This window comes from Pseudophryne corroboree, chromosome 7 (assembly GCF_028390025.1).
Source record: "Pseudophryne corroboree isolate aPseCor3 chromosome 7, aPseCor3.hap2, whole genome shotgun sequence".
Classification (NCBI taxonomy): domain Eukaryota; kingdom Metazoa; phylum Chordata; class Amphibia; order Anura; family Myobatrachidae; genus Pseudophryne; species Pseudophryne corroboree.
This window is the reverse complement of record NC_086450.1, coordinates 171,488,153-171,511,763: the sequence shown is the minus strand read 5'-3', so window position 1 is coordinate 171,511,763 and position 23,611 is coordinate 171,488,153. Positions and strand designations below refer to the sequence as shown.

General features: G+C 42.8%; 1 protein-coding gene across 2 annotated transcripts in view; it reads left to right on the top strand.

The window, feature by feature from the left end:
• R3HDM1 (R3H domain containing 1) overlaps positions 1-23,611 on the top strand; it is a 222,315-nt gene that overhangs the window by 105,583 nt on the left and 93,121 nt on the right. The window contains exon 2 of one of the 2 annotated variants that reach the window (XM_063933760.1): positions 4,478-4,596. The exons of the other annotated variant lie outside the window; for it this stretch is intronic. The gene's annotated coding sequence lies outside the window, so the exon portion shown is untranslated. The remainder of the gene's footprint in view (positions 1-4,477; positions 4,597-23,611) is intronic. 2 annotated transcript variants of the gene reach the window in all.

Sequence of the window (23,611 nt, the reverse complement as noted above, 5' to 3'; positions counted from 1 at the left end):
ACTCCTGATGGGAGCTTAATTGACGGTTCCTTTTAGGGATACTGGCAGCCCTATATTGGTGTTTATACAAACTACCTGAAGATAATTGATCCTTAATAAGGTCCCTTGTGGGGGCTAAACTTATAGTTCCCTTTAAGGTACTAACAGTCAAATGTCAGAGATTTTGGTAAATTTCCTGGGTATGAAATCTAGATCTTGTGATCCAGACTGTTTCAGATTCGGATGTTAGTCCATAAAAAATATAACTCAAATAATATATAGCTGGTTTGGCAATCACAAAGATGCAAGTAATATCACTTCCTCAATAAATCTCAGAGTAGATCCTGGAGGATTTTGGCTGTGTGTGGAATATAAATTATACTTATATATATTGTAATGGCCCTGCAGCACAGCCGATGCCCAGTATATCTGCTGATATATCGACATTTCAGCCTGTGTGTATGGGCAACTGATATCACAGCTGGGTAGGCAAAATCAAATGCTTGCTTGGCTGTGATGTCAGGACTGACCTATTGAGCAGCTGATTGGCAAGTGTATATGCTTACCTGAATTTTCAGCTAAGTCAGTGCGACGGCGTGTCAGCAGGGAGATCTGCCAGGTGTCTACCCATCCTTAGTTGCAATATGAGACTGTGCTAATTAATTTCATATGCGACACTTGCATATCTATGTGCCACTGAATCTGTACACATAACACAACAGGACTTGGTTTGGAAAATAGCCACGGCATCGAAGCACTTCATAATACAGATCCAGACTGTCACACACAGATATACAAGTGTCTCATATTCAATCAGCATAGTCTCCTTGTGCTTCCTCATCACATCGCATTGCAACTAGGACACATTTTGTGGTCAATAGATGCCCGGCACCACCAGAGTAGCACGCGCCTGGCGCAAGGGTGTTTTTGGCACTATTTATCCCCCCTCCCCTCCCTTCCAGAGCTGGATGGAGTATTCATACATGCATTGATTAGGATGGCCAATTAGACCCAGTTGACCAGAAATTGCTGCTAAGTGACTGTTCTTGACATGATGGCAATTAGACAGTATGTGGTCCTTCTCATAACACACTACTTCTCCATTTGCACCACATCTGTCCTATCTGACTATACATACAGTATAACTATGGAAAAATGGACTTTGATCCAGTGATTTATATTTGCTGGCTGCACCATCAGGTTTAAGAGCTGGTTAACTTGTTCTCACACATAGGCGAGTATGATTATTGGGGTTAGCCCTGGCACAAAACAAGTCAGGAGCTGATGTGTATACAGCAAGCTTTGGTTTCTCCCTTCAGATAGCGGTTTCACCTTATCGAGAAGATTGATGTTTCCTCCAGTCTCCATTCAGCCTGCCTCTGTGCATATAAGCGTTCTGTGATGCCTCCATTTAGGGAATGTCACCTGGGCATTGTTGTGTGACCTTCAGCATAGTGTGTTATGTTCTAAAGTGACATACCTACTTCACCCTGAATTATTTAGCTGCCATTGAATGTGAATATGTATCTACTCTTCACCACTGTGTCAGAGAGGCAATCGTTGCAGTCTGTCAGTGAAAGTGTTAAGTATATTCTGTGAGACAACTCCTAAAATAGCAAGAACATGTGTCTCCGGGTGGGCTGCGGATCTACTGACAGCTTGCCGCAGTGCAAGGAGCTAGCATGCTTCTCATAGGAAACTGCTGAAAACCATGCTGCCACTTTTGTGGTGTCTGTAGGAGTCTTTCTTACCCTAGAATGGCCCCACTTTGTCGGCCCCTGTTTAAAGTTTGTGAGGCCTTTGCTTGTGACTGGTCAGTCAGATTTTGATGTTATTGCAGACATTTAAATACGCCCTTAATAATCACAGTTCCTTATTTCAGAAGTGTGCGGGTTGCATGAGTGCTGTGTCTTGGTCACACTCTCATAAATCATAGGTAATCATTGTTAACCACACAAGTAAAAAAAAAAAAATACATCTGTCAGGAAATAATCTGTCTTTAAAATTTGATTTTGCTTTTTTTAGCATTATAATGGCTGAGATTAGCCTGGAATATCTGCATAGAATAAATGTTAAAATGAAGATGTGTTCTTAGGAGTCTCTGCTGAAGAGTATCGCAGGGCAGATGATTCTTGCATTCACTCTTTTAGATTCTAATTAGTGTGATTATGGCTTTACAGAAACCTAGTCTGATAAATAATTTACATTTTATACCTACCGCTGGCAGATTACATGGCCTGAAAATCACCTGGATATTGTGCTCAGGACGTTTGGATGCTCCTGGATAGTACTGACATTAACCGATTATTATTATTTTTTTCCTGCATAAATTCAAGGCGATAATGGCATTCTGTGAGCTGTTTTTGTTTAATGACATCTGTAAGAAAACAAGAAAATAAATTATAATTTGAGTACAAGTATTCTCTACCTGTGTTCTTTTGATCCACATATAATGCCAGTTTAGGGATACCGCCCTTAATTTTTTTCCCTTCTAATATTGCTCATTATTGGGGTGAGTTTTTCCACAATTTGAATCATCTTAATGTTTGGTCTGCTACTTGTCCCTCTGTTCCTCAGGTTTTAGGAATGCCCAGTGTCATTGCATGAAGATTAATGCACTCTGCTTGCATATGAACAGAATGTTCACTGGTTGCCTCAGAAACCTGGTCGGTTTCAGTGCCCAGGGGAGATGTTCAAGAACCAGTGCTGTATTCAGCTATAAGATTTTCCCACTTGGAGAAGTGGCTGAGCCAGCATTAGCAGTGATATTAAGAAATAAGCTGTTTAAGTGCACTGGTTTAGCATGGCTGGGGCAGTGGACTTCTAATCCGTGAGCTCCGAGGTTATACATCGTTTCTGGGTGGATCTTTAATATAGTTCCTTAATGTGATTTTTTTACGTTTGCTTTGGTCTTTGTTGGTGCCTTCAGTTTTAAAGGCGCCGCACCTTAGTAATATATGTGATTTAAAGGTGTGTCTGTGTGTATATAGCATTTACAAGGGGGGAACAGTTAACTGTAGGGGATGGATAATGTGTTTGTATTTCCTTACTGATAGAATAAATCCTCCTTAATTGTGCATGGGCAGATGGTATGACTGTAGCTTTTCTCACTACATCCCAATCGGCCTGTCTCTTCTCAATGTTCCGAAACAATAGATTGCTGAGTTACAGTATCACTAATTAGGTGAAAGTGATGTCCGTAGCCTAGGTAGCCTGAACATGATTGATTAAGCCAATATAGCAAGATAGTAAAAGACTGACTGCTGTGCAGAACCCATGTAGAAATAATGTGGAGACACAGCCGCACTCTAAATAAAATTTAACAAAACACACAAAAAAAACCTTGGTATTGATACTTTTTTTTTTTTTTCAAAATTCCTAGATGCATAAGCATCCTGATAATAAAGAGGGTCCTTCAAACTTAACGGTCGGAAATCAAATGTTTTGTTTGCCGGCAATCACTAGAGGGTTCGGATGCGATGGCTGCTGGCATCTCTGGCATTTCAGCTCGCATCCCCCGTGGGTGGCAATATTAAATACGCTAAAAAGGACCCGTTTGGGCGCCCAAACAGCACAATTGGGCCCAGCGCTTTGGTCGGGATTAGCTACTTTATGCGGCTAAACACGACCTTTATGGGGGCTAATAGTGCAAAAAACAATAACAATTCGGGCCCGATTCAATTGTTTTGGGCATCTAAAAATCCAGTCTAAATGGGACTTTTTAGACGCCCAAACAACTGTCGCAATTCAACTGTGTTTGGGTGCCCAAGTACATCACGCATATCGCACCCAAACAGACAGGGTTTAGCTGTCTAACTTGACCTTGCCCATCTAAACTCCCTGCTTTGGACGTCCAAAGTGCCCAGTTTACACACACTTTTTCTCGCACCTCAGGAGACTGTGTGAAAAAATGTGTCCTCTGTGGCCACACGGCAGAACAGTTGAATTTCTGCTGCTGGGCACCACTAGTGGTGGTTGCGGAAAAACACATTTTGAATCGGCCCTTACGCATTTATTTATTAAAAAAATAAAAAGAGGCAGGGAAGATGTGCAGTCATAAGTTTCTTTACCATCCTTTCATTTAGGTGCAACTTTAGTGCTAAACAGCAGTAGTTACCAATCTGTTTCACTGCAAATAATCTGGTGTGAAAAGTGACCGAGTCCTGGCGGCGGAGTGGATGACCCATGCCAGTTGAGATGTAGCATAATCCTGATGCATGGTTCTCTTTAGGTCACTTGTATAGAAAGAAAAGGATCTGATCATAAGAGCAGCTGTTATTTTGCTCTTTTCATTTGCAGAGTTTTTTTTCCTAAAATAAAATCAAAGCGAGTTTGTTGCTATAGGTTAAAGTAAGATTTGTAATAGAAATTAGACGCTTTGGGTACTTGGCCCTTGGGATGTGTCCTGGGTCTGATTTTATAGTAAACGAATATTGCTTTACCATGATTAGAAAACTGGAGTTTGAAGTGGAACATTTTTTTTTTTTTTTTTTTATAGCGTGAAATTGTCAGATCAGCAGCTGAGACCCCAGGATCGGGTCTACAAATGTTGTAGAACAGGCGGCAGTCTTTCCTGGGAAAGGTGGTGTTACACAGTTGTAACCTCATATTTTGCAGGTATGACACAAGTTTGTGATGCGTTTTCTGCCTGCATTTTACTGTACTTAAAGAAAAATACTGGGAAATTATATATAGTATGTGTGTGTGTATATGTATATATGTGTATATATATATATGTGTGTGTGTGTGTGTATATATATATATATATATATATATATATATATATATATATATATATATATATATATATATATTAGGTAGTAGAGGTATCTCCTTTAGAGGAAGCGGGCAGCACGTAGAAATAAAATAACACTTAAGTCTTCGAGTGCCGCCCGCTTCCACTGAAAGGGGATATTTCTACTACATTACCATTGAGGAGGGCACCAGAGCAATTATGTCTGAATTATGCTGGGGTTGCCACATTTGATACATATATTTGGGGGCGGTTCAGTTGTTTGTTGCACCCAAAGTAATGGTCACCTGTTAGAGCAATTCAGTTGTTGCTCCAAACGGGTGCTTATTACTTCTGACGCGCCAAATGGCACTATGTTTAGCCGTGCAAAGCTGTTAAATCCGACTAAAAGACAATGCGAAAAGTCCCACTTGGGTGTCCAAATGGGACAAAAGCCAGCAGTGATTGCATTTGAATGCATGACTGAATTGCTGCCGGGCAACCTCTAGTGGCAGGCGATCACATAACAACTGAATCGCACCCTCTGACAGCCTGACAGTAGCCGTTATCGTGGCCATACACTGTGCGATATGAGTTGTTCCAGTTTGCTATTGTTGGTGTGTTCTAAAAATAATAGTTTTTGCTACATGCATTCACCCATGGAATTGAATAATATAAATGCTGTATTCTAAATCCCCCCCCCCCCCCCCCCCTTCAACTACAGGTTGAGTATCCCTTATCCAAAATGCTTGGGACCAGAAGTATTTTGGATATCGGATTTTTCCGTATTTTGCAATAATCGCATACCATAATGAGATATCATGGCGATGGGACCTAAGTCTAAGCACAGAATGCATTTATGTTTCATATACACCTTTTACACACAGCCTGAAGGTCATTTAATACAATATTTTTAATAACTTTGTGTATTAAATAAAGTTTGTGTACATTGAGCCATCAGAAAACAAAGGTTTCACTATCTCAGTCGCACTCCAAAAATTCTGTATTTCGGAATATTCCGTATTTCGGAATATTTGGATATGGGATACTCAACCTGTATAACATTTTAAAGTGAATGTTAAATGCATTTTCGCAATCAAAGCAAATCTTAAAATAGGTTTCTTGTGCTTATGGCATGGTTGTGGGTATAAGTGTATCTGGGGGTGTGTAAGTGAACCATATGCTACTGCTGTATCATGTGACCTATATATGGGGCAAACATTACATCCAATATGTATCTAACTCTGCATTAGCCATTACATATATCAGATATTTGAGTACTTTAGCTGCAGATTACTTAATTTCTTCTTTGATTTTGGTCATAACTCTAGCCATTTTCTATTCCCCAGGGATAACCTTGTAATGAACATTTAAGTACAGCACCTAAAAAGAAAATGAAAAAGTATGAATGTTCCTTTAGTCTGTTTTATCTGCATAAGGGAATTTAAAAGCAATAGGCAAGAACCTCACCCCCCAGCCTCTCATATTCAGTTGTCTCTTTAAGGAGATTTATACTTTCATCATGAGCTTATACATACCTATAGCATTATTGTATTAGACAGGATATACTTTAAATAACCCATTTTACTACATGTTGTTAGTGTACTTTGGTCATCTCCCAGAGCTCTGTGGTTGGGCTTTATTTTCCGAGAGAATTGTGTATATCCTACTGCAATAACGTCTGATCAAATGTACCCGGAGTGGGAGAAAGGTTAGGTAAGGACATTTAATTTGAAAGTATCCAATTAAACATTTCAATGGAGTGCATCTTGTTGTGCCTTTTCTTTCCACTATTTTCATTTTGCAGGTTGCATATGAATATATCCTATTATTTAGGCTACACAGCCGCCTGTGTCCTCATTAATCATCTTAGCAGTTTATGGTTTTAGATATTCATTGAGTACTTCTGGCAATTCATATATCACTTATACTGTATATTTTCTTTCCAAGAGGGGGAGGAAAGTCGAACAGCTGTGTTCTAAATCTGGAAATTGTAATATATGAACCCCCGCAGTTGAAGTACCATTACTATACTGATTGCAGCAATTCCTTTTGGAGATGCCCAAATGTTTGGTCAGTTTAAATCATTGGCACAGATTGCATATCATAGCGAAGAACAGCTTGCTACCTTTACCAGTTAAATCAGAACACATTATTTCTCTCCATTCTTTTGAGGGTTAATGGTCAAGTTTTGGTTTCATCACATTTCACACATCAGCCCCAATTAGCACAAACTTGCTCAGATCTCTATGGGGTGGTGAGCACTTTTGTACGAATTCGGGCCTCCATGAAGACTCACACCTGCGAGATTATCACGGCTAATTGGATTGACCCCACAGTTTGAATCTAAAATGTTACATGACACAGCTCAATTTACTTCCATTTGTGCAATAATATACTGGTTTGTGTAAAGTTTGTTAAGGTATGATAAATGTCTGTGTACTTACCTGGAGACGCACAGTGGTGGGTGTAGTGTTGAACTTGGCACTCTTCTCCAGTAATGAGCACATGACTTAGAATCAGGGCATGTGGTCTGAAAATGTCAAGATGCCTCAAATCCTATCTAATCCAAACACTGTGACCCCTATCTATGGCTACATATTCCACTGGTTTTACACTTTTGACTTAAGCTGGGTACACACTAAGATATATCCTGTGGGATATAATTCCAGCGTGGATCGGAACAATTTATCATACACGGTTTAATGTGTGTACTCCTGATCAGTTGTTTTCAATCTTCTTTCGTTGAGTTGTCCTATTGGATATACGGCACGTCCAATGAGATGATTTCAGGACTGACGTGGTGTTACATTGCTTGTTGCGTCCATATATATTGAGTTTGGTTGCGTTAAGTGCCTAAACCTGTCTATACTAATGGGAACGATGCCAAAACTGCAGTTTGGGCACTGAAGAGCATTACTTTTTGCACATTTCTGCTTGCCGCTTAAGGCGGTAGTAGGCAGAAATAATGGGCACCGACAGCACTTGTGCCTGCTCTACAAAACAATTGAATAGCTTTGATGGGCACTTCAAAAAACCTCATTCTCCTCTCAGTTTATTTTGCTATTCTGTAGTGTAAAGGTCCCCACACACAGAGTGATGTGTCCTCCAGCGACTGGGCCCGGTGTAGTACCTGCATCGGCAAGCGCGCACAATTGCTGTTGCCAGCAAGGGAGAGTGACTGGGGAGGGGGGGATTGGGTTAGCGGGCCATGTTCGCCACCTCCTCAGATCGTTCTGCATGTTCAAGAGAATGGAGTAGGCGACGATCGACCCGTGGGTGCGCGCATCACATCGTTTACATGCCCACACATGGACCATTTTTAAGCGATGTGATGTTCCTATTGGTCGGAAACGCCCACATCATTTGAAAAAAATCTTACCGTGTGTAGGTACCTTAAGTCCTTCAGAGGCAGTAGGACTGTGCCACACCTATGTGGGGGGGATTCAATTGTTGATCACTGCAGCTGCCACTAGGGAGCAATGAATAGGGTCTGTTCGAGCCCGAATAGCCTTCAGAAGTGCAAGCTGAAATGTGTGGTAAACCGACACTTTGGATGTCCAAAATTGAGTTTGGGCGCCTCAAGCATTGAATTGCTCTGATGGGTGCCAATTACATTTGGATGCCCGCAAAACAATTGATTTCCCGGGCGTCCTTCTGTTAGCCTATGTTCACACGTGTTTGTTAATTTTTTTTTTTTTTGCTCCTGAATTAAAGTTGTTCATCACAGGTAATGTCTATGGTTCTATAGTAACTCACTGGAAGTTGTCATGTTGACTTGGCCACATTTATAGAAACATTAAGCGGTTTAAGTTACCAAAATAAGAAAAAAAGGAAGGGTAGACTGGCTGCCACCAAGTAGCTGTTTGAGTCCTCTATAGACATAGCTATTGTAGAGATTCATTTTCCCTTTAATAATCAAATTGCCGCTACTGAGCATAAGTGACTGATTCATTAGTATGTTATGAAACCGCTTAGGTGCATAGTTTTACTACAGGGTTTGTCAAGTTCACAAACCTATTGCACACTGTTCTCATTTATCAGCCACTTTTCAGTAGGCGGACTAATATCAGTAATAATAATAATAATAATAATAATAATAATAATAATAATAATTAATAATAGAGCCTCTATACTCACCAGGAAACAAGAACATGATAGATATCACTGTTTTCTACTAAATGTATGGTTGAAGTGGACGTTGCAGCATCTTTCAGGAAGTATAATGTGCATAGACGTCTTCCCCATAATCTCTTATCAGTTCTGGTATGCTTCTGAACAATTGTGACTCTTAATCGCTGGTGGATTGAGTGCATAATAACTTTAATTGAACCCATTTTAGTATTACTGCCTAAATAATACGATGCAGGGACGGATCATAGCTCTGTATACAGTAATCACAAATTGGGAATATAGACATTATCCAACTGTAGAATGGAATAGTTAAGGCTTCTGTCCTTTAGAGCTTACAGTCTAATTATTCATGTTCAAATGAGCAACAAGCAGGGCTGCTGTTATTCCTTACAGCACTTCTAAATTATGTGCAAGCTGCTATTTATTCAGTCTAAAAATGTGAAATCTTGAGGAATGTAATACGCGATATACATAAAGTATGCTCACAACAATCCTACAATATTTATACATTTAAAAGACCAAGGATTGATGTATCCTTGCTAATTAGGATGTTTTGATGAAAATTAGTTATTGCAACTTGGACAAGCTTGTTGAAGCCGATGAAGCTGTAGTTAATCATTAAGAGCATTTTATTTAAAACAAAGGGTTGTATTTCTGTGAGTCTTGGCGCCCCCTGGTGGTTAGTGTTTCTCATGATGCCACCACTTACACCTACTGTACCTACAGGTGACGCATAACTCTTAACACAAGGTCATTGTACCTGAATTAGCAAAACAAGTAGTTCTAAATCTGTTCGCACAGCAACCCCTTCGTTGGTTAATTCTGCTGCATATTGAGTTTGAACTTGTGTTTTTTTATTTATTTTATTTATTTATTTTTCCTCCCAGTTGCTTTCTGGTTTAAGATTGGATTCTTTTTCTTCTCCTCACAACAGTTTTGTGGACATTTGATTTGATGGCAGGTTATGTGAAATAATGAGGCATAAGTGATATGTAATGGGACTCTTGTTGTGATGCATGCAAATCAATATCTCCTAATGGATCTTGAAAAGGATAATGCTATCATTAATTCAATTAAAACATTACAGCGACATTCAGCATTAATAAAGACAGCTTTGGACATTACCGTGAAATGAGCGAGAACCTGCTCAAAAGACTGGAAAAGGTTAACACAATTACATTTCCTGCAAGCTCTTGGGTGATAAAATGAATGCGGCAGGCAGTCGAGCAGAATGTCTAACATTGATGTGGTGGAGATACCGAGAGACCCCAAGTGCGGAGTGTCACTGCTGGACTGGTATGAGGCCGAAATGATTTAATCAGATACATCACAGGAAAGCCAGCCACAGAATGTAATGGAATTGTTTTGCTTAATGTTGTTCACCTGGTTCTCTCCTTTCTGTCTGACTGCATAGAACTAGCGAGGACGATGTGTGTCATGCTGAAAGCAGGGTGTAAGCAAAACTTTAGAAGAATCTGAGTATTGCATGTGCATTTTTTTTTACTAGCACACATGACTGGTGCACCACTACCATGTAACTTGCACTTAATCCACCTGCATTCAAGCTGCAGCAATGAGTGTACTGGACCCCCAAAGAGCGCACACATTCGCTGCCAGCTTCAGGGGTTCAGTTTAGAAGTTGCCAGAAATCATTTAGTGTGCCCAAGCAATTTAGAACACAGCCAGTCAACACACAAAGGGTTAACATGTCAGTGGTGGGGTTTGAAATTCTACAAAACTCAGGAGCCAGGAAGGATTTTCATCAATTCATAGCTGTAGAAGAAGACAAAACTTAAAGTTACATGCAAGCAGTAATTTTATTTATTATGATCTTTTTTTAAGAGCATTGATAAACTAGCTTCTGTGATTGGTCTAGTTCTGGTTAACATGCTTCTGTCCAAAAGCCAGTGGGGTAACAATTATATAATTGGTCAAAAGGATCTGAGCATTCTTGACTGCATCAAGTACAGCTTATTGAAGTCAATTTCAAAATACAGTAAAGTGCTTATTCCTGGGTTTGCTTCTGTAAAGCATTTTATTCTTGGGTTAGCTTCTAGTTGAAGGTTATTATATTTTCCTTCTGATGAGGTATTAGATTGCAAACCAATAACAAAACATGTTTACTTTTATATCATTTTATCAATTTTATAGGTGTCCGTTTCCCAACTTTTTGTTGAGAGGCCAAATCTGCCTGTCCTTTTCCAAAGGGGACCTTCTTCCATTAGTTTTGTGTAGATTGATCTTCAAAACATCTGTGTAGTCACGCTAGTTATGTTAATGTGTGACCGAAGCCAGCCATGGTTTGTAAATCTAATTTCTCTATCGTCCTAAGTGGATGCTGGGGTTCCTGAAAGGACCATGGGGAATAGCGGCTCCGCAGGAGACAGGGCACAAAAGTAAAGCTTTTACAGGTCAGGTGGTGTGTACTGGCTCCTCCCCCTATGACCCTCCTCCAGACTCCAGTTAGATTTTTGTGCCCGGCCGAGAAGGGTGCAATTCTAGGTGGCTCTCATAAAGAGCTGCTTAGAGAGTTTAGCTTAGGTTTTTTATTTTACAGTGATTCCTGCTGGCAAAAGGATCACTGCAACGAGGGACAGAGGGGAGAAGAAGTGAACTCACCTGCGTGCAGGATGGATTGGCTTCTTGGCTACTGGACATGAAGCTCCAGAGGGACGATCACAGGTACAGCCTGGATGGTCACCGGAGCCACGCCGCCGGCCCCCTCACAGATGCTGAAGCAAGAAGAGGTCCAGAATCGGCGGCTGAAGACTCCTGCAGTCTTCTTAAGGTAGCGCACAGCACTGCAGCTGTGCGCCATTTTCCTCTCAGCACACTTCACACGGCAGTCACTGAGGGTGCAGGGCGCTGGGGGGGGGCGCCCTGGGAGGCAAATGAAAACCTTTAAAAAGGCTAAAAATACCTCACATATAGCCCCAGAGGCTATATGGAGATATTTACCCCTGCCTAAATGTACTAAATAGCGGGAGACGAGCCCGCCGAAAAAGGGGCGGGGCCTATCTCCTCAGCACACGGCGCCATTTTCTGTCACAGCTCCGCTGGTCAGGAAGGCTCCCAGGTCTCTCCCCTGCACTGCACTACAGAAACAGGGTATAACAGAGAGGGGGGGCAGAATAAATGGCAATATATTAATATAAAAGCAGCTATAAGGGAGCACTTAATCATAAGGCTATCCCTGTCATATATAGCGCTTTTTGGTGTGTGCTGGCAGACTCTCCCTCTGTCTCCCCAAAGGGCTAGTGGGTCCTGTCTTCGTATAGAGCATTCCCTGTGTGTCTGCTGTGTGTCGGTACGTGTGTGTCGACATGTATGAGGACGTTATTGGTGTGGAGGCGGAGCAATTGCCAAATATGAGGATGTCACCTCCTAGGGGGTCGACACCAGAATGGATGCCTTTATTTGTGGAATTACGGGATAGCGTCAACTCGCTTAAGCAGTCGTTTGCCGACATGAGGCGGCCGGACACTCAATTAGTGTCTGTCCAGGCGCCTCAAACACCGTCAGGGGCTGTAAAACGTCCCTTGCCTCAGTCGGTCGACACAGACCCAGACACAGGCACTGATTCCGGTGGTGAAGGTGACGAATCAACCGTATTTTCCAGTAGGGCCACACGTTATATGATTTTGGCAATAAAGGAGATGTTACATTTAGCTGATACTACAGGTACCACTAAACAGGGTATTATGTGGGGTGTGAAAAAACTACCAGTAGTTTTTACCGAATCAGAAGAATTAAATGACGTGTGTGATGAAGCGTGGGGTGCCCCGATAAAAAACTGCTAATTTCAAAGAAGTTATTGGCTTTATACCCTTTCCCGCCAGAGGTTAGGGAGCGCTGGGAAACACCTCCTAGGGTGGACAAAGCGCTAACACGCTTATCAAAACAAGTGGCGTTACCCTCTCCTGAGACGGACGCACTTAAAGATCCATCGGATAGGAGGATGGAAAATATCCAAAAAGGTATATACACACATGCAGGTGTTATACTACGACCAGCTATTGCGACTGCCTGGATGTGCAGTGCTGGGGTAGTTTGGTCAGAGTCCCTGATCGAAAATATTGATACCCTGGACAGGGACAATATTTTACTGTCGTTAGAACAAATAAAGGATGCATTTCTTTATATGCGTGATGCACAGAGAGATATCTGCACACTGGCATCACGGGTAAGTGCTATGTCCATTTCTGCCAGAAGAGCTTTATGGACACGACAGTGGACAGGCGATGCGTAGAGGAGTTATTTGAGGTCGGTCTATCGGATTTGGTGGCCACGGCTACGGCCGGGAAATCCACCTTTCTACCTCAAGTCACTCCCCAACAGAAAAAGACACCGACCTTTCAACCGCAGCCCTTTCGTTCCTTTAAAAATAAGAGAGCAAAGGGCTATTCATATCTGCCACGAGGCAGAGGACGAGGGAAGAGACAGCAACAGGCAGCTCCTTCCCAGGAACAGAAGCCCTCCCCGGCTTCTACAAAAGCCTCAGCATGACGCTGGGGCTTCGCAAGCGGACTCGGGGGCGGTAGGCGGTCGTCTCAAAAATTACAGCGCGCAGTGGGCTCACTCGCAGGTAAATCCCTGGATCCTGCAGATAATATCTCAGGGGTACAGGTTGAAATTAGAGACAGAGCCACCTCGCCGTTTCCTGAAGTCTGCTTTACCAACGTCCCCCTCAGAAAGGGAGACGGTTTTGGAAGCCATTCACAAGCTGTATTCTCAGCAGGTGATAGTCAAGGTACCTCTTCTACAACAAGGGAAGGGGTATTATTCCACTCTATTTGTGGTACCGAAGCCGGATGGCTCGGTAAGGCCTATTCTAAATCTGAAGTCCTTGAACCTATACAAAAAGAAGTTCAAGTTCAAGATGGAGTCACTCAGAGCAGTGATAGCGAACCTGGAAGAAGGGGACTTTATGGTATCCTTGGACATCAAGGATGCGTATCTCCACGTTCCAATTACCCCTCACACCAGGGGTACCTCAGGTTCGTTGTACAAAACTGTCACTATCAGTTTCAGACGCTGCCGTTTGGTTTGTCCACGGCACCTCGGGTCTTTACAAAGGTAATGGCCGAGATAATATTTCTTCTTCGAAGAAAAGGCGTATTAATTATCCCATACTTGGACGATCTCCTAATAAGGGCAAGGTCCAGAGAACAGCTAGAGATGGGTTTAGCACTATCTCAAGAGGTGCTAAAGCAGCACGGATGGATTCTGAATATTCCAAAATCCCAATTAATGCCGACAACTCGTCTGCTGTTCCTGGGGATGATTCTGGACACAGTTCAGAAAAAGGTTTTTCTTCCCGAAGAAAAAGCCAAGGAGTTATCTGACCTGGTCAGGAACCTCCTAAAACCAGGAAAGGTGTCTGTACATCAATGCACAAGAGTCCTGGGAAAAAATGGTAGCTTCTTACGAAGCAATCCCTTTCGGCAGATTCCATGCAAAGGGATCTGTTGGACAAATGGTCAGGGTCGCATCTTCAGATGCACCTGCGGATAACCCTGTCGCCAAGGACAAGGGTATCTCTCCTGTGGTGGTTGCAGGAGGCTCATCTATTGGAGGGCCGCAGATTCGGCATACAGGATTGGATCCTGGTGACCACGGACGCCAGCCTGAGAGGCTGGGGAGCAGTCACACAGGGAAGAAACTTCCAGGGAGTGTGGACGAGCCTGGAAAAGTCTCTTCACATAAACATTCTGGAACTAAGAGCGATCTACAATGCTCTAAGCCAGGCGGAACCTCTGCTTCAAGGAAGACCGGTGTTGATCCAGTCGGACAACATCACGGCAGTCGCCCATGTAAACAGACAGGGCGGCACAAGAAGCAGGAGTGCAATGGCAGAAGCTGCCAGGATCCTTCGCTGGGCGGAGAATCACGTGATAGCTTTGTCAGCAGTATTCATCCCGGGCGTGGACAACTGGGAAGCAGACTTCCTCAGCAGACACGATCTTCACCCGGGAGAGTGGGGACTTCATCCAGAAGTTTTTCACATGCTAATAAACCGTTGGGAAAAACCAATGGTGGACATGATGGCGTCTCGCCTCAACAAAAAACTGGACAGGTATTGCGCCAGGTCAAGAGATCCGCAGGCAATAGCTGTGGACGCGCTGGTAACACCTTGGGTGTATCAGTCGGTGTATGTGTTTCCTCCTCTGCCTCTCATACCAAAGGTATTGAGAATTATACGGCGAAGAGGAGTAAGAACGATACTAGTGGCTCCGGATTGGCCAAGAAGGACTTGGTACCCGGAACTTCAAGAGATGGTCACGGACGAGCCGTGGCCTCTACCTCTGAGAAGGGATCTGCTCCAGCAGGGTCCGTGTCTCTTTCAAGACTTACCGCGGCTGCGTTTGACGGCATGGCGGTTGAACGCCAGATCCTAAAAGGAAAAGGCATTCCAGAAGAAGTCATTCCTACCTTGATAAAGGCAAGGAAGGAAGTCACCGCGAAACATTATCACCGTATTTGGCGAAAATATGTTGCGTGGTGCGAGGATCGGAGTGCTCCGACGGAGGAATTTCAACTGGGTCGTTTCCTACATTTCCTGCAATCAGGATTGTCTATGGGTCTCAAATTGGGATCTATAAAGGTTCAAATTTCGGCCCTGTCAATATTCTTCCAAAAAGAATTGGCCTCAGTCCCTGAGGTCCAGACTTTTGTCAAAGGAGTACTGCATATACAGCCTCCTGTGGTGCCTCCGGTGGCACCGTGGGATCTAAATGTAGTTTTAGATTTCCTCAAATCCCATTGGTTTGAACCACTAAAGAATGTGGATTTGAAATATCTCACATGGAAAGTGACTATGTTACTGGCCCTGGCTTCGGCCAGGAGAGTATCTGAACTGGCGGCTTTATCTTATAAAAGCCCTTATTTAATTTTCCATTCGGATAGGGCAGAGCTGCGGACGCGTCCGCATTTTCTCCCTAAGGTGGTATCAGCGTTTCACCTGAACCAGCCTATTGTAGTGCCTGCGGCTACAGACGACTTGGAGGACTCCAAGTTGTTAGACGTTGTCAGAGCCTTAAAAATATATATTTCAAGGACGGCTGGAGTCAGAAAATCTGTCTCGCTGTTTATACTGTATGCACCCAACAAGTTGGGTGCTCCTGCTTCTAAGCAGTCGATTGCTCGTTGGATTTGTAACACAATTCAACTTGCACATTCTGTGGCAGGCCTGCCACAGCCTAAATCTGTTAAGGCCCATTCCACAAGGAAGGTGGGCTCATCTTGGGCGGCTGCCCGAGGGGTCTCGGCATTACAACTCTGCCGAGCAGCTACGTGGTCAGGGGAGAACACGTTTGTAAAATTTTACAAATTTGATACCCTGGCGAAAGAGGACCTGGAGTTCTCTCATTCGGTGCTGCAGAGTCATCCGCACTCTCCCGCCCGTTTGGGAGCTTTGGTATAATCCCCATGGTCCTTTCAGGAACCCCAGCATCCACTTAGGACGATAGAGAAAATAAGAATTTACTTACCGATAATTCTATTTCTCGGAGTCCGTAGTGGATGCTGGGCGCCCATCCCAAGTGCGGATTATCTGCAATACTTGTACATAGTTATTGTTAACTAATTCGGGTTATTGTTTAGGAAGCCATCTTTCAGAGGCTCCTCTGTTATCATACTGTTAACTGGGTTTAGATCACAAGTTGTACGGTGTGATTGGTGTGGCTGGTATGAGTCTTACCCGGGATTCAAAATCCTCCCTTATTGTGTACGCTCGTCCGGGCACAGTACCTAACTGGAGTCTGGAGGAGGGTCATAGGGGGAGGAGCCAGTACACACCACCTGACCTGTAAAAGCTTTACTTTTGTGCCCTGTCTCCTGCGGAGCCGCTATTCCCCATGGTCCTTTCAGGAACCCCAGCATCCACTACGGACTCCGAGAAATAGAATTATCGGTAAGTAAATTCTTATTTTCTGAACATGCAAACGTTTATTGTTTTAAAAGGAAGGCTGACCTGAGAAGTGAAAGGCCCTTTATTTGAAGACCCTATAACCTACATATGTTTATTTACTTGATTGTGCAGAGGAGCAGAATGTGATAGAGGTTTATAGTATTCACCTGTATGAACTCTAGCATTGATGGGGACCCCTTGGCACTCCAGCTGATGTTGAACTACACATCCCAGCATGTCCTGCTACAGTTTTGCTATTTGGCCATGCTAAAACTGTAGTAGGGCATGCTGGGATGTGTAGTTCAACAACAGCTGGAGTGCCAAAGGTTCCGCATCACTGAACTTATAGGACAGGCATGTCCAAACTGCGGCCCTCCAGCTGTTGAGAAAGTACACATCCCAGCATGCCCTGACACAGCTTTAGCATTCACTGATAGCAAAACTGCGTTAGGGCATGCTGGGATATGTAGTTTCACAACAGCTGGAGGGCCGCAGTTTGGACATGCCTGGTATAGGAACTAGGAGGGGGGGTGATGTACGAGCAGTGAAAAGCGTGCTGCTACTTAACATTTTATCAAGTGTACTCAATAAAATTATATTTCAAAGCTGAGTGGTTGCCATGGGCAACTTCTCCACTAGCTTACAGCTTCACTTTTTTCACTGCTTCATATATCTCTCCAAGGGCGGGATGTATTAACATACATCGCCGCCCCTCGCCGGTTACCGCAGCGATGTTGATCGCATATGTACTAACATATGCGATCAACATCGCGATGCGGTGACGGAGGCCCCCCGCGATACCTGTTAGGTGGTCTGCGGGGGGTCTCCGTCACCTCCCCGGGGTCCCCACACTGGCTAGATGCCGGGAAGCAGCAGCAGGCTGCCCCCGGCACCTCCTCCTCCCCCCTGCAGCCGGAAGGACGTCCGGCTGCGTTGCTAGGGGGAGGAGGACACTACCTTCCGGGTCCAGGGCAGCCTGGAGGAAGGTAAGCCAGGGGGAAGGGGGGTCGGCGTCTGCGGCGGGGGTCGACGGTGTCGGCGGGTTGCGGCGGTCGGCGAAAAGAAGCCCATAGGCTTCTATAGGGTTTCGCCATCCAGAGATGGCGAAACCCTGGACGCCGAAAACGCTGCGGTAGGGTCTTAGTAAACATGAAAATGCGGTAAAACCCCCGTTTTCGGGGGTTTTACAGCATTTTTGCTTTAGTACATCCCGCCCCAAGTGTGGAAAGTCTTCCTACTCCTTTTGTTTTTGTTCTTTGTAGGCCTCCATCATTTCACCTATCATGAAACCAGACTCCACACTTAGCCACTGGGTCACACATTCATACTGCTCTATTGCGAGAGGTTCATCACACAGGCAATAGGACTGACAGGAGGAATACATCAGAGCCTCTCTGCTTGCAGAGGTCACCAGGCTGCTCTACAATTATTAACTATGAGTTCTCGTTCGCACTTGAGGCTTTCTGGTTGCTGTGAGGGCACCATCTGCAGTGTTAATGCATATAGTACATAGGAACTTCATTTTTGTTATATATTGGGGAGGTAATGAAGGGCCTTGGGCTACTTTATAATTTGATGATCATGTTCAATTAAAAAAAAAAACCTGGGAAGAATTGCTTTCTCAGTGTTTGAAATCCCTCATCAGGCTTTTTTTACCTGACTGCAGAGTTTGATTCTGAGCACTCTTACTGTATCTGCTGCATCAGTGATGTTACTTAGGACTCACGATAGGCCTGAGTGTGCAGCACTGATGTGGGCTACAAGGCACTGCTGTGAAAGGGAGGTGAAAATCCCCTGCATCATCGTGAGGCATAGTTTATTATTTCACTTTTAAGACCCCAAATATGGTAAAATGGGATGCGCCCCAGATCCTGACAGTCAGAATACAGGCAGTGGGATTCCTAACGGATCCCAAACGTGACTGACATTGGGGTTAGAGTTAGGCACTACGGGAAGGGTTAAGGTTAGGCTTGGGGGGTTGTGAGGGTTTGGGCTTTAGCTGCAAGAGGGGTGGTGTAGTGGAATGGTAAAAATACTTACTGCAATTCGTCAGGATCCCAACTGATGGGATTTCATACTCAGCCCATCAAAACGGGTGATCTTCAGTATGCCGAATGTCGGGATCCCGGCGCACAGTACACCGGCACCGGGATCCCGACACCCAGCATACCGACAGCTATTCTCCCTCGTGGGGGTCCACGACAATAAATAGCGTGGCGAGCGTAGCGCGCCACCGTGCCCGCAGCGTGGCGAGCGCAGCGAGCCCGCAAGGGGCTCCTTTGCGCTTGCCAAACTGTCGGTATGCCGGCGGTCGGGCTCCCGGCGCCGGTATGCTGGTCACCGGGAGCCCGGCCGCCGGCATACCATACTACACCCCATCAAAACAGTGTATATGGATAATGCTGTGTAGCAGGGTAGTTACCTTTTTCAGTGACTGTGCCACAATAAATGGGATTGGCACCAGTTAACATGTTAGCTTATAGGAAAGAGCTGGTCTGGATTCTATGTAGGAAAATTCTTACTTGTAAGTAACTGTAAATTCTGACCACAGATTACATTACGCCATGACTAGCACAGCTGTGTATATTCTGCTATCTTGCAGTTACGTACCAGTCCCCATTACAGAATGTTGGAGGATGGGGGTCTCTATTAGTGCACTCTGCTCTGCAAGTGTGAGTTCTGCTCTATCTGATTACTGCAATCATTATCCAGTGTATTCCTCTTGGATGCCTGGAGCAAAGCTCCAGGTAATCCATTCTAAGCAAATGAGACAACTCTGGCTCAATCTGAGATGTGTTGTGTACCTGCCCTGTGACAGGCAACTGAAGGTGGAAGAGCATTGTGTTTTTCTTGGTGGTGACTTCGCTGTCAGGTCCAGTATTCTATTTAATTTGAAATACAAGCAGGTGAAAGTAGATTTTCTGTAAGCATACAAGCTACAATCTTTGGAAATGCTGGAGGTTTACTAATGCCATAAGGAATGGTTGCGGAATACATCTGTAACCATGGGACCATTTCAAGCGACAATCATTTTTGTGCATTTTTTATTTTTTTTCTATAAATTCAACAGACTCCTCCTCTGAGTACTTGCGGCATAAATGTAGAAATGTTATAATACTACTGTAAATGATCACTATTTATATATAAACATTATTTTCATAAATATATGCCTGTATTGAATTTAATGCAAAGTGCATCTAAGAAGTCACATGTCCCTATTGAATTGCTGAGATTTGTTGTCAGCAGTCAAAATACTGCTTCTTTTATATGCAATTTGCTGTGTAGAACTGAACTCCTTTTCTTGCTCGAAGAAAGCCCTGCCATTGTGTCACAGGCACTACTATGCAAATCTGTACATAAAATAAAACAGTAAGGGTTGTGTCTGTACATAGAAAACTTTGTTTTTGCAAAATATACTTTTTAGGGACTGCTTATGAACTATGGAGACTGAAACACATTTTTTTTTTCCGGTAGTTCTGTGTAATTGCTCGTTCTGGCATCACACAAAAACTACTGGATGAATTGTGATCGCGTTTGCATTATTTTATATAGCTTAGGGACCTAGAAAGAACTGAGGTATGTATGATCTCGATGTGACATCTGGGAGAGGAACAATAAAGAAAAGACCAGATGCTGGACGTTTGGCGTGTGCAGGCTCCGCAAGTTCAAATTAACTTTTTTTTTAAATTTAATATAAAAAAAAATATATAAATAAATATAGTGATGATCTAAATCATAAGTTGTTTTTTTTTTTTTTAATGAAAATATAATTAAAGATCCTTTTTATATATTTACCATAGCCTGCTAGACAAAACCTCTCTGATTTTTCTACGTGAACAATAGGCTGTACTGTACTTCTAAGTGCAGATGACAGGTTTGTTATTCCAGATATTGTTGTTCCTGGTTAACGCATTGAATTACTTCTTTAAGTGTCTCCTGGAATCGTGGGTCTGAGTTCTGTAAATCTGCACCGCCAAAGAAACCAGCAAGAAAATGTTAATCAAAAAGTTGAGTGAAGAAGCACCAGATCTTCAGGGAATACAGTGAATTAGAGCAGTACGGACAGTGTTGCTATTAGATCTTATTGCTCAACTAAACACACATTTACTCTGCAATAAACCAGTAGACTGCAGAGTGAGTCTCTAAGCATTTCATCAAATGCCTGAAAAGCTGCAGGTGATAAAAGGGGTTGGCTCTAAGTTTTCTGTTTCCTACTGTATATGTTGTATTTAAGCTCCCTCAAACCCCCCTCCAAATACCAACAAGCGCCAAGATCGTGTAAATTCAGTTCATGCAAACGTTAGGGGGTTAACCATTAGATACTCCATAGATGTGGTATTTAAAAGCTGATTGATCATCTGAAATAAAGTATTTTAATATAGAGTTGTAACATTATAACTTAAATTGGGAGCTTTTCCATTATGAAAGCATACAGTCTCTATTAGTTTGCACCGTTATCTGTAGAGGTTTCAGCCATAGATGAACAGGAGTAGCAACAGTGACACCTACAGGCTATGTATTTGAAAAATAAAAATATATTTTACAGAAATTACTTTTCATTACGAGAAAATAACCTCTTAGTCCAATTTATAGCTTTTTGTGGACAAAAGCATGTGCTGGTTTATTTTTATTTTTTTCATTCTTTATACAGTATGTTTTATTTTTGCTTATACGTATTTATTTTTCTTGACCTGTTGGGCAAGAAAAACACAAGTCATGGGATTCCAAACAGTAATTCCAAGAAGTAATGTTACTATGGTGTATGTGTCATGCTATATAGAAGAATCCTGCAGTATACTGTACATCCTAGTATAGTATAAATCTCCTATAGGACATCTTGTATAGTAAATTGGTATAATCTTGTATAATAGGTTTGAATGTTAATGACTTCTTAAGTTTCTTTGTATCGTGTCTTTTGTATTTGTCTGTTTTTTGTATTGTTTTTTTGTTGTGGTATTTTTTTTTTCTTTCTCTGGAACCATTATTCACCCCATGGCCTTTTATACAGGTACTTGCAGTATTTTTTTTTATTTTTTTTTCCTGCTTTCATTTGCTATAATTTGTATGCAATTAGGCTCCATAAACCTTATATTTATACCATGATCTCGCTGGCTCATTGCCACTGTCATAACTGTTTAAACCAAGGTCCCTCTGATGCACTCTTAATTGGCTGTGAACAAGTTGATCTTCATACACACTTTCTGAAAACATATTTGTAGACGCTAATCATGTCTTTGTATGTGTGGTAATAAGCGAAACAAATCATTGATTTAGTCTGCCCTGTGATTTACAGCACAGGAAGACACAATTGCTGCCTGTGGAATAAGGAATCAATAAATGTAATCATGCAGTGATTAAACACTCCCAATTATATGTTCACCTATTGGATCTTTTGCTTTTAAAAGTGAAAAATACATCCCAGAATAAAATAAAAAATACAACGTTTGAAAGTATGTGGTATTATTATTAAACAGTGTAGTCTAGTTCTACTTTTCTGTGTGATGTACAGAATATATATATATATAAACAATTCAAAAGTTTAAGTAAGCATGCATTGGTCAGTGTTCAAATCCTTCTTATCTCCTTTTCAAAATCTCTTTGGATGGAAATGTACTGCTGCTGGACAGTGAAGGAAGAGCTGGAGAGGGTGGATGTGTCCAAGCAGATAGAGCTAAGAGGGGTGTTTAATAGCATATCTGTTCACTAAATCACGTGTCAAGTCACTGTGGTTCCCATGGGGAAGCAGTTAGTTTCCTGGCTGTCAGGATACTGGCGCCCGAAGCGTAGCGAGCCCACGAGAAGACACTCTGCGCTCGCTGTTGGGATCCCGCCTGTCAGGATTCTGCCTGTCGGGATTCCGGCATCTGTTTTATGACCGCCGGGATCCCGATTGTCTGTCTGACCGCCCACCGAGGGACAATAAATTTAGTGTGGCGAGTGAAGCTCGCCACTGGGCACGAAGCCTAGCGAGCCCATGAGGGAACAAGCTGCGCTCCCCGTCGGGATCCCATCTGTCATATGACTGCCAGGTCCTGACCATCTGGATCCCATACTGAATCCTTCCCATGACAGTAACAGAACAATGTGGGATTCTGCAGAATAATCGATCTTTTAGTAGCAGTCTGATGAAACCAACCAAAGAAAAAGAGTAGCATTTGCAGGAGAGGTGTGTACAAATTAATAAATAAGAAATTATGTAAACTGCAAAATCTCCTTTTTAAAGTCAATTACTAGTTATAGTGGATGTTCATTCAAATAGGAGGTGTTTGTTTAGCTATAACACTAAACCTTCTAAAACAAAGTGTATCTTTTTCTCATAACATATCTGATTTTAGCTACCGTTTGTCTAATACAGAGGTTCTCAAACTTGGTCCTCGTGGGCCCACACAGTGCATGTTTTGCAGGTCTCCTCACAGAATCGCAAGTGAAATAATTAGCTCCACCTGTGGACCTTTTAAAATGTGTCAGTGAGTAATTAATACACCTGTGCACCTGCTGGGTTACCTGCAAAACATGCACTGTGTGGGCCCACGAGGACCGAGTTTGAGAACCTCTGGTCTAATACATTGTAAAATACGGCTTGCGTAAATACTGTTATTGGGAAGCACCAAGAACTAGGCTTGGAATGGAAACATACAGTTGTATAGCACAGTTATTCGGTTGTAAATATGAATGATGTTTTATATGAAAATTACATTAAATGCTATTGGAGGTGATTTGTTTTACCCTACAGCATCCACAAGGGGGCACAAAATGGTGCAATAAAATTTTTGCTCCGTTTAGGTGCTCATTAGTTGCAGGAGTGACATTTCTTCTTGCAGCCTTCTGCGGTGCGAGAAGAAATGTGTGCAGAGTCC